At 38.0% G+C, this 11,283-nt stretch overlaps 1 protein-coding gene across 1 annotated transcript in view; it reads left to right on the top strand.

Moving 5' to 3' along the window:
* The first annotated feature begins 220 nt into the window (after positions 1 to 220).
* The window catches only part of hpca (hippocalcin), a 37,941-nt gene continuing 26,878 nt past the window's right edge, over positions 221 to 11,283 (top strand). The window contains exon 1 of the mRNA XM_058753416.1: positions 221 to 500. The gene's annotated coding sequence lies outside the window, so the exon portion shown is untranslated. The remainder of the gene's footprint in view (positions 501 to 11,283) is intronic.

Genomic DNA, 11,283 nt, shown 5'->3' with positions numbered 1-11,283 from the left:
TATCTATCTATCTATCTATATGTCTATCTGTCTGTCTGTCTCTCACATAATGTAGGCTACTATACTCTTGGCTGGACCCCAACATCAATACGGTTAAACCAAGGTTTAATTGCAGTCACTCTAATGTTTCCAGTCAGCTTTCATTCGTGACTCCTAGCCTACATTAGCTTCTTTTTATTTTAGGTGTTGATGTACCTCTAAAAGAAGCGTTATGGACCCTGACACAGTAGCAGCGGTCCCATTCGGCGTAGTGACATCTTATTAAAGCGGCACCACGTAATCCTACCAACACCCTCCCCTGCTTTAAATCCGCTGGTCCGGTGCAGTTCCGTAGACGCACAGCCTCCTCCTCCAGCAGAGCAGCGCCGCGGCTCGTGTTCCTCCGGTAACATGGTGTGCAGCGCGCGGCAGCAGTAGACAGTATCACTGGACCGTAAGAGTCTGCTCTCCTTCCACAACATATCAACACATCGAGGGAAACTTCGCCTTTCTTGGATACGGTAAGCCCAATATGATGGCCAATCAACGCGCCTTGCTTACTTACTGTAAAATATTCATTTTTTTTTTAAATTCTTAATGACGGAACGTTGGCTCTCCTCTTGCAGTGAGTCTGTATTGTCAAATAGCATCCCATTATAAGCACGCGGAAAATAACGAGATGTTTGGGATATGGAGAACGATTGAAAGTAAAGCCTGCAGTTGCAAAAAAGCGACCAAACAATTATAATTAAAAAGAAAGACACAAATAACGCGAATGTAAAATAACGTAGCATATTATTTCTGCTCCATTGATGGATAGTTCACAACACGGGATTGGGGTCATTGTGCAGCCTCCATGTCGTGTGAACAGCACTTTATGAATGAATTGATAGTTTTGTGATTATGACGGATGTAAGGAATGTTTAGATGGGTCAGGGGTCGCGCTCGACGGATGTGCGCGCTTCCAGTAATTCTGTTTGGACAGTCAGGCGATGCTATTGTTCAAACTGCGCTTCAGAAGAGCTCGAGGAAGCGGGACATGGATCCTGCGCAGGCAACCCTCGGCTGCTGGGATCAGTCAATAGCTGGAAAAGTGGTCAAAGCAAAATATTATAGTTAAATAAGCAAAAATATTCTGAACCTGAAGCAATTATCTACAATGTAAATGGAATTATTATGAAGAGTAGCATAGCGCTGTTCGGCAACGTGCATTACGCTGCAGTAGACTCCAAAAGCAGTATGTTAATCAACAATCTCGAAAAAAGTGGCATATGATATTTACTCTTGTGCTGTTGCACAAGAGAGTCAGTGTACTGTATAGCTTATTTTATGACGCAATTTTACAATGCTTTTAAAATAACCAGCTAATTATTTAATCGATTCGATTAAAGATAGGCCTATATAAAGAACCGTACAGTAGGCTATATATTATAGGCTACTATAATAGCTAGTGTACCATTGGCTACTGTACAATATTTGTGAAACCCCTTAATACCAACAGACTGCAAATTTCTTATTGCTTCATAGATAAAAAATAAACATTTGAATATAGCATTGGATAGTTCTGGTCCAATTTTTGTGTGTGTGTTTGTGTGTGTGTGTGTGTGTGTGTGTGTATATATATGAAGAGTTCAGATGCAAAAGCCTCTAAGTGCCGTCTGAAATTTTCTTCTAAAATGAGCATTTTTATCAGGCTTCTATATTTATATTCAGGTATTTCACTTTAATTGCATAGAAAATGACCTATACATTGCTATTAGAGAAAAATTACTGAACCTAAACATAGCAGCCTGATAAAAATGCTCATTTTAGAAGAAAATATCAGATGGCATTTAGAGGCTTTTGCATCTGAACTCTTCATATATAAATAGATATCAGATGACATTTTATTGACTTTTATATGTGCATATTTTTTTGTATGGTTCTAGGGGCCCACAGGTCCCAGGGGTCTCAAATTTTCCTTTAAAAAAACCATCCTTTAAAAAAACAACAAACAAACAAAAAACAATCCTTTTATAATTTGAGTGACACACACTTGCGTATGAATGGGTTTTCTCCATGTCATTGATATTTGTGAAGGCTACGGTTATGTAAGAAGATAAGAGTGGGAAGGCGGGCTCACGGTCTGTTTGTAATCAGGCTGCTGGTCCCACTGAATCCCTTCAGGACATACTTTATTCAAAGTCGCACATTGATCGATGGAAGGGTTATGACATCAGGTCAGGGTGGGGTCAGGGATTTCTTTTTGCGTAAGATGTGCTGAGAAGTGTGTAAGATTAATGGGCTAATATGATAGATTTGGTTGGGGGTTGAGCTGTCAGATTTTCATTTAAAATGACGCTGAACACAAACTTAGATTTTGTGTGCATTGTGCTGTTATGTTTTTTATAAGTAACCAAAATAGAATTGTTACACAGCTTTTTTTTCCCAATAAAATGAATGTTTGTATTGATTAAAAACTACTGCGAAGACAAAACGACAAAGAACAACATAAATGTATTATAAAATTAGTCCATATAACTGTTGCACTATATTGCAAGTCAAAGCTTTTAATGATGAACAGATTAAATATTACCACTGTTGTGGGAAGAGCAGCATAATCATTTTTCAAAAATCTCTATTTTTATGTTCAGTGAAAAAATAAAATCATATGGGTTTGGAACAGTGAGTGAATAATGACATAATTTCGATTTTTGGATGAACCATTTCCTTGAAGAAAGTGCTTTCCTTTGAAAGTTACTTTGCATCTAAGTGTAGACTGAGAAAACAGAAGATGCCAGTGACTCAAGGGCTCTGTAGATTCCGCATGCGATTAACAGCACCATTTAAAGTATGTGATCAGTGCTTGAGACACATGATGCATTGCCTCTGTGAGGCTAGAATCTCCCGTCGGGGCTTTTCCTTGGATTTCTCTTAGAAATCTCGTGGTCTCATTAGCTGTCTCATTAGTTCTTACTTTGCAGTTTTCTTTAGTGGCTCGAAGCACATGATCCTCTTTGCCTTTGGTGAAAGGCTGAATGAAAGGTGGATCTCATCCACTTAGTTCGTTTTCAACAGTAAGTGACGCCATATGCACTCACTGCAAAGAAGCTGTGGTTTGCTGCGCATAAAATGTAACTTTATGACACGTTAGCAGAAACACAGGTCCATAAAACACCACATTACTGGCTTGTGAGTTAATGGACATTAGTGATAATATTAGTCATGGTACTTAATCTGAGATAAAGATGACGTTCATGCTAGTTGTTCGAAAAAATTACAGCGCCCTTTGTAATTAAGATATGGAAATTAGATCGGAGGTGCCATTACTTTCAATGCAGCAGGGAGACTGCAATCAAAAAAGCCTACAGAAATTTTTAGAGGCATTTAAAATTTCGAGAATTTCAGATTTCACTTTTTTGCTTTAGTGTGACTCAGCTTTATACTGCTCATTTGAACACTGTGAGTAACCAAGCTCTGCGTGCTCCTTTCACCTGACCACTGCGTTCCACTCAGCCCGATTGTGGCTTCGCTGTGGGATGTGATTGTGAATTTGAGAACCTTTTCAAGGTAGGATGTGGCTTTTGCCCCCCACTGAGAACTTCTTGCTTCCTTTTTCCATAGTATACCCAAATCTAGCCTTACCCTGCACCTTCCATTAGGCTGCTGAAAGGAAGGCCAATTACTCCCAGCAGCCGTGCTGTGGTTGATTCTAAGGAGCTCTCTCAGAAATGCTATGTTGTTCTACAGGGAGAGTGTGTGTGGTAGGATGTGTGTTTTTGTGAGCTCAAGTGTTTCTTGGTGAGCCTCTGTCTGTGAGTAAATGCAATCAATGTCATGCTGTTTTTTAAGCTCACTGGCTGCATAGAAACTTAAGAGCACATTAAGTCTGTGGCTAGTGCTAAAAAAGCCTGAGTGCCCTGCTTAAGTATGGTAACCTCCAGAACTATGATATTAAGGGGACCGAAATGTGAAGTTGTCTCAAGTACTTCTGTCTCCTTTTCTGTGAGGTCATGCTGACCAGCAGTGCTTTTGTACGTCCAGTCTGAAGTAGTTTTGGCTCTTTCAGTGGATCTTCCCACTGTTCAGATGGACTGGCTTGTTTTCAGTATGAACTGGGCCTTGGTGAGTCAGTTCCTTTTGCTGTCATGTCTTGGACGACCTTTCATTGACACTGGGGAGTTAGGAGGAACTCTTGAACTTGATGAGAGTCATACTTGGTGTTTTGGGATGACTTAGCTGTAGACAGAGATAAGAAGAGGAAAAGTAAATATAAAGTCACTTGCGTAAGGGCTTCCTCGTTTAAGAAATTTAGAGATCAACACAGAAGTTCACAGAAGAAAATGAAAAAGTGGCAATATTGATCACTTAACTTGAGAAAAATTGTCGTTAAAGGAATTAAGAAATAATAAGAGAGAATAAGAGATTATTTACCCTTTAAGATTTTCACATACAGAAATTATATTTTATAATTTTAATTTCTTTACATTTTTTGTTTTTATTGTATTTTTAGCAATTTTAACAAATATGCATATTTTTTCTACATAGGGATGGTGCCTCCTCATGTACGCTGCCATGTTGAGATCACATGACCCACTAAATACTACTCACTCTCGACAACCTCCTCATTACTGAATACTTTGGCTTGCCGAATGAATTTTAATACCCTGGTAAAATGGTAATTTTAAAATTTTTACAATGCCATACATAACGCAAAACCTTTTATTGTTATGTGGTTTGTCATCCATGCCACTAGGTGTCAGTATAAAGTTCAAGTCCACTGTTGTATTAGTTGTTTAGGAGGATGAATGAAAGCCAGTGAAGCTAAAAAATAAAAAGAGAACTGAAATGCTGATAAAAAAAGGACTCTTTGAACATTACGTGAATATTTTCTCCAACGCAGCTGGAAGCAGCTTGAGTATCTGGCAGAGGTGTATTTAATTAAAGTTGGAGCTAAACTCTGCAGGACTTTGGCCCTCCAGAAGCAGCATTGTGCACCACTGCTATAAAGTAAATCACAAGGACTCTTATAACTTTGAAATCTCTCCCCCACACTCTCATTATATAATGAACACATATTGTCAGTATTCCCAAAGGATCTATGGATACTAATATACAAAATGAGAGCAACCATTGAAGGTCAATGCACGCAATTAGTTTTCACACACCCTTGGTCTGATATGCTGCTGTTGAGTCATGCCAAGATACTGTTCTCGTAGACTAGTGAGGTCAACACAGTTTACACAGACACGACCCATTACAGGCTCAAAGTAAGCCAACCGTGTGGCACATTTGATCCCAGGCATGGGGATTGTGGGGGTTCGCTTCCTGCTCTGAGACTGTGTGCTGTGCTACATGATAGCGGTTGAAGGAGAAATTCGTGCTGAGGGGGCAATTTGCGTTCTGACGAAAGGGGATGAGTATTTTTAGTCTTGGCCTCATCACGACAGGAAATGGGATAGTGGGCTCCATAATGTCTCAAATAACATACTTTTTGAGACTTTTCTGTTTCCCTGTCTCCCAACCCTTAACACAGTTTCCCAAGCCCTCCCACTAAACAATAGGTGGAACAGTTTGTCCTTATTTGGGAATATCACTGCAGTGGTTTGAAGCATAGATTTGTTTTTACCAATCTGACCGTATAGCCTTATTGTGAACAACTCTGTATAATTGTTATTGAAAATGAATTTATTGCCGTCACACTTATCAAAATGAATCCTTAGTATATCGTCTCTTAACCATGAGTTTGAATCCAAATCTCAGGTGTGATAGGAAAGAGTTACTTGTCTTGCTGTCCTGTCATGGGATATGCTGAGGTTGGTATGTCGGGCTGATGTCTGGACATCCATAAGGGTCAGCACTTTGAAGATCTGGCCGTGACTGGCCACTTTGAAGCCTGTTTTGTTCATCATCGGAGACCTGCGAAGTGAGAGATCAGTTCTCCTTGACCTGAATACTATGATGCCCTGGGCAATTAAGGTGTGGTGAGAATAATTACGATGTGGGATGGAGGATGTCCTCTGAGTCTGGCACATTTCAGTGTGTAGTGTTAAAAATGGGAATGTGCTGTGCTACATTCTGCTTCCATTAATGGAAACTTCCACAAAATCTGTTGTACATTCTGGTGTGACAAAAAAAAAAAAAAAAAAAATCACAGAATAAATTGGGACCAGATATCTCCTGAAGAGGCTTTACGTTTTTGGTTTGTAATCTACTAATATAGGTTATTTAATGTTTGATTAGTGTTGCCTGTGTTTTTGGCACAGGAAATTAAACAGCAAATTAGTAGTCTATTGAGGTGGTTTAATGGTTTGTTAATAGTGAGAATTACACCTTAAAATAAAGTGTGACCCACATTTCTAATTATAAATCACTATAAATATTTGTAAATGCCAATACACTATACTATAAAAGCTGTCAATTGATCATTCTTGGGCCAATAATCTCAAATCAGCCTGGCCCTTATATAATATCATAATAAATAAAACAGTTAAATGATAGCAAATGACTTACCCCTAAAAATGCATTTGTTTATGTTTCAGTGCTCCTTTCAAGCAAATACAAAGATTCTCAGGGGAATGCTGTAGTTTTGCGAGAGAACGTAAAGTTTTCCGGGTGAATGCAATACTTTTGGATTTAACACAAGTGGATATTAAAAAAATCTGTTAAAATGTACAAATATTGTCTGATCAATTGGTCCGAATGATAAATTGGTATATCACTAATTTCTACAAACATATTCTTCACATTATATTCTTGTTCAACATGACCACAGCTTTTTCTCTTGTGTATAGATTGTATTGTTAAGTGATGAAAGTAAGGGCAAGAAAGAAAAAAAAACTTACAAGCTAGCATTGTTTACACTCTTTCATCATCTCGAGTTAAAGTTAACGCAGTATGACACTGGACTAAGGGCCTTTATGAATTCTATCCAAAAGGAACATCCTCAAAACAAAGCTAAATAAAGCTCTATAAAGATCACCCACAAGCTTGTTTAGGTTGTTTGTGTACATTTAAATGTGCCAGCCTGAGGATGTGGACTCCTCAGCTGAGTCTTGGTTCCTCCCAAGGTTTCTTAGGTTTTTAGTCTTACTAAACATCTTAGGGAGTTTTTCCTTGCTACTGTCGATGCCATGGCTTTTCTGCTGGGGAATTCAAAGCACTATTCTATGTACATATGCTTTGGAATGATTTGTATTGTCAGATTGGTTAAATATAGTTTAAATAAATTTGCATTGAAAATATGGCATAAAATCCCTGATGTGATTTAGCTGTAGCCACAGAGACTACAGCTGGTGCTCTTCTGCTAATGCTCTCTCCACTGTCTGCTTTCTCATTCCTCATTAGTGGATTCTGAAATGTTGGTAATGGAGGCTTAGGGAACATGTCCGTAGTCTGTCTCAATATGGCAATTGGAACAAGTGTCTGTCGGAAGAACAGATGTGATTTGTATGTCTAGCAGTTGTTAAGTGCCTGAAGACCACCAGAAACCAGGTTAGCAGAATTCACAAGCTCAGACAAGTGACTGCAGGCTGAGCCTTAGAGTGCAGAGATGTTCCAATCAGTCATGGTGTTTTTATACCATTCTCAGCAGGATAACCTGTTATTCTTGCCTTAAGGAAACCTCACCAACTTCTAGCCTTACTAAAGCAGTGCAAGAATGAGATCAAAAATAATTATTTGAAACTGTAATAATAACTGTAATAAAAACAGTATTTTTGATCAAATAATTGCAGCCTTGGTGACCATAAGAGACTCTTCAAAACATTGAAATTGTAATTATTCCAAACTTATGACCAGTGGTGCATGTGGATTTTTGAATTATACTTTGAGACAAACTTATTAGTTATTCCATTGTTAAAGGGATAGTTCACCCAAAAATGAAAATCCTGTGAAAATTAAAATTAATTTTGAAAATTAATTACTCACCCTCATGTTGTTTCAAACCCGTAAGACCTTCCTTCATATTCAGATCAGAAAGATATTTTGATCAAATCTGAGAGCTTTCTGACACTGCATAGACAGCAATGCAACTACCATGTTCAAGGCCCAGAAAGGTAGTAAGGACATTGTTAAACTTGAGAAAATTTTAGCGCTCCGAACAGGAAAAAATAAGTCCTTGTACTGCTGGTGTGTAGAGCCAATGGGGTACTTGAAAATGAACAGGAGGGTGGCTAACCACACACTGATCTACTCAAGACTGGAAAAGTCTGCAAGGACACTCCCTTCAGAGCACTGAAGATAGCAATGTGCTGAAACATCTGCTTGCTCATGTCCATCTGTTTTGAACTCACATGCACTTTGCACTTTTTGCACGATGCAATTTATAAAATAAAAAAAAGATGTTTATGTAGACTTTTCCAGTCTTGAGTGGATCAGTGTGTGATCTGTTCATTAGTAGTGAGGACATTGTTAAAATAGTCCATGTGACACCAGTGGTTCAATCATAATTTTACGAAGCTACAAGAATACTTCTTGTGTGCAAAGAAAACAAATATAACGACTTTATTATACAATTTCTTTTCTTCCGTGTCAGTCTTCGATGTGCGTTTTTGAATCTCATCGAAAATATCTTAATTTGTGTTCTGAAGATGAATGAAGGTGTTACGGGTTTGGAACGTCACGAGGGTCAGCAACTAATGACAGAATTTTCATTCTTGGGTGAACTATCCCTTAAAGGTGGTCAGCACTACTGCAGTGGATTTTATTATTTTTCTTAACAGCGCTCTCAAGTACTTAATGCTGATTGCTCAATATATTTAGAAATATTTTTGTGTAACTGTTGCCCCAGGAGTCCAATTTCCTCTCTAAAACTCTAAAACATGCAAATAACTTGATTATAATTTTATCTTAAGTGTGTCATTCGATATTACATTTAAAGTTAATATATTCTATATGTACTAAATTGCAATTTTGTCATTGCAAAAGTCAGTACATTTGGCTGCACACTTTAACCATGTTTCAAAGACAACAGAAGTATTTATAAAATTACATTAAAATATTTGCTTAAGTACTACTAAAGTATACTACTAAAGCACTCTAAAGTTCATCTAATTGCATATATATTTAAACTTTAAAACATTTTCATTTAATTGTAATTAACATGCAATTAAGTGTCCGAAAACGTTACATTCAGTTCACACTTCTTTTGTGTTTATATCATTCTTAACATCGTTTGTAGGCGATTTGGCTTGATATTGACAGGATGATGTCTTTGAAAACTGAATTGCTCACAACCTTGATCACCTCCTTCACTAATAAGATCAGACTCTCTGCGAAAAGCTATTTGTGTTCCTCGAGATAGTACACTGAGAGCTGACGCCCAAATCCCAGTCAGTGGGATTTACAGCTGCAGAAGGACTCATGCAACAGGTAACTCCGGAGGGATGAATGATACGCTGCCTTCGCTTCACTCCACTGCATTGCACGTCCCAGAGGAAAAATGGGATATCCAAAGCAGAAGTTACATTCTAATTACGTCGCCTCCATAATTCAGGTTCTCCAGATCTAATATGCAGACCGCAGTGCAGGAAATTGCCATAACCCAAACCCTTAAAAATGGGGCTACTGAAACCGTGCCCTGTCTGTTTCTCTAACCTGATCGTGACTAATGATGACCTTCAGGCCCAGTTTGAGGAGATACTGTAGATCTCAGGAATGGGCAGCAGCAGGCGGGCTCCACAGCCTTGCGAGGTGATTTATGTGTTTGTGTCTTCTCGTGGCTGAATAGTCAGCCAGTGCTTGCCTGGTTGGCAGGAGACCGCCACCAAATCTGGCAGCAGGAACTCACAAACCGATCCCTCAGCAACTTCAAGCAGGTGGACGTTTGAGGAAGAAATTAATGGATTTGTTAAACATCAGTAGTTTTGCAGAGGTTTTGAAGCAACACTCTGGGGTGAATCCAAATCGTGCTAATTGCAATATTTTGATAAGCACTGCCATATATTTTTAATCCATCTACAATAACAGAATAGCAGACCTTCTGTGTGCATTTGTGTCAGCAGGCTGAGCAGAGTAAGGTGTTATCTGAATTAATCTGTGCTTGTACAGCTGGGAGATTATCCAGCTGACATATCTCTATGTTGATGTTATGTTCGTATAAAAGGCACATGGAGGCTAAACTAGGATACATTTTCTCCTCAACTCTGTCTCTGTAATCTTGTCCAAATTCCCTGGAGTTTCATATTAATATGAGGTGATAAGAGTAAAGTGACATTTCAAATGGCTAAAAGTTATTAAATTGCACAGTGCAGTGCAGCTGGTTGCACTGAAGTATTTCTTTTTAAAGTCAACATGAAAGGACATTCACAAACCATTTTGCTCATGTAATCTGACCTTTCTGAGTCAAATGGGATATAATAAAAAAAATGTAGAGTGAGAGTTGATTTAATGCATCGGGAATTGATTGGATCATGCAAAGTGAAAACAAATTGTAGAGGGGTTTCTGTTGGCTGAACTTTAAGCTACATTGACTTGCTATATGTCAGCTGTACTGGAATTGGAAGAAATATATATTTTAGTTATGAGTTGTGAGATTGAAGTCTAAATTGAGAAAAAAAAGTACTGCAAAATAACTGCAGTATGTTTGCATTTTTGGCAACATGCAAAACCAGACATGAACAAATGACTCACTCAAGAAGACTCACAAACTTTCAGTCTGATGAATCCTTTTCTGAATGAACTCATGATAGATACAGGTCTCTAACTGATTCAACATCTCTTTTAAATTACTCTTTTAACTAAATTTTAATTAACACTTTTAACACAAAGAATGATAACCATAACTACACAGTAAAACCTCCAGTGTTAAATCAATGTACCTATTAGGGGTAAAAAAAAAAAGGTACAAATATGTCCTTTTAAAGGTACTGCTCCAGGGACAAGCTGTTGTACCCAAAACGATACAATTTTAAACCCTTATTTTTTCTGTGTGTATAATCCACACTCAGAGTGTTAAAAGAGTAACACTGAAACAGTGTTAAAGTTAATGAGATAATTAGTTTAGTAATTGAGTGACGATTGAGCGTTAGTGATGAACACCTGCTGTTAACAAACTGAATCACTGAAAGAAAGGAAACAAGAACAGAAAAAAGAGACGAGACGAGCAGAAATACAAGAACTACAACTGACTTCAGCCACAGCCTTCGATGAAATCAATACAAGATAAAATAAGACATTAAATCTCTCAAGATCTCGACAGAAGATGATTAAACAACTCCATAAACAGCATTACCAGCTTCACGCATTACTAACCAGACTGACTTTAGATGTTGATGTTTTAGTTGCGTTTGAATTACCATTATTGAGGTCAGTGTTTCCTTTAGT

This window comes from Onychostoma macrolepis, chromosome 19 (assembly GCF_012432095.1).
Source record: "Onychostoma macrolepis isolate SWU-2019 chromosome 19, ASM1243209v1, whole genome shotgun sequence".
In the NCBI taxonomy this organism is placed as follows: domain Eukaryota; kingdom Metazoa; phylum Chordata; class Actinopteri; order Cypriniformes; family Cyprinidae; genus Onychostoma; species Onychostoma macrolepis.
This window is presented reverse-complemented; position numbering and strand designations above follow the sequence as displayed.